Source organism: Symphodus melops, assembly GCF_947650265.1.
Source record: "Symphodus melops genome assembly, chromosome: 16".
In the NCBI taxonomy this organism is placed as follows: domain Eukaryota; kingdom Metazoa; phylum Chordata; class Actinopteri; order Labriformes; family Labridae; genus Symphodus; species Symphodus melops.
The window spans coordinates 24,930,726-24,931,789 of record NC_136706.1 but is presented as its reverse complement, the minus strand read 5'-3'; positions in this window follow the sequence as shown (position 1 = coordinate 24,931,789).

Genomic DNA, 1,064 nt, shown 5'->3' with positions numbered 1-1,064 from the left:
CACACCTGAGACACAGCTAATGATAAAGATAGCAGCATGAATGTGCAAGAAACATTAAAGGTCACATGACCTCCTCCTCTTCTTCAGGTGAAATCAGTGTCCTCGCTCCTCTTCATCATGTGTGTGAAGTGTGTTTGATCATGTCTATAAACCCCTCTATTTCAGCCCTGCTCAGAACAGGCTGTTTCTGTGTCTGTAGCTTTAAATATGTAAATGAGCTGTGTCTGACCACGCCCCCTCTCTGGAAGGGCTCGGGTGTACTCGCTGCTTTCTGGCTCCATGTCCTATTGTTTACGGTGAGAAGGCAGACTCAGAGGGCAGAACAAACACCTAGCTGTGGGAGTGTCACCCACCTGGGGGAGGGGCTACTGCCCTTTGTGATGTCATGAAGGGAACATCTCCAAACGACACATGTTCGAGGAGTTTACAGAACATTTAACTCATGGCAAAGAGACAAAAAAGCAGAGTGATGAACCTGATTCGGTGGATTCTCCTGTTTCTGAGAACAGCGAGCTGACAGCGAACGTCGGCGTGTTTGTGAGTCAGGCGAATCTTTCAATTCACGCAGTTTGACGATCTACTGACTAATTAGTGACGACTGAGAAGATAAATAACATTCCCCAGCATGCACTGCAGTACGAACCAAAACAATACAGACGGGGGTCCAAGAGGGAAACCATCTACGACACACGCACACGTCACTGAGCATGCTCAGTCGAGTCAGGAGTCACACCAGGTTAAACACTTTATTGTTGTTGCTTTTGCTGAAAGACATGTCAGGACTCCTTTAGCTCTCCGTTATCTACCTACACACACACACACACACACACACACACACACACACACACACAGTGCCCTCTTATCCTGAGGCTGTAATCAGGGAAATGTTTTAATAAATTTGTTGTGCAATAACAACCCTAAAGGAGGCTGAGTAATGATGCGTTGCAACAGACACACCCACACACGCACACAGCGTCGTGTTGTGTGTGTGTGTGTGTGTGTGTGTGTGTGTGTGTGTGTGTGTGTGTTATTGTTTACTTTGATGTAAATGGATTTGAACAGAG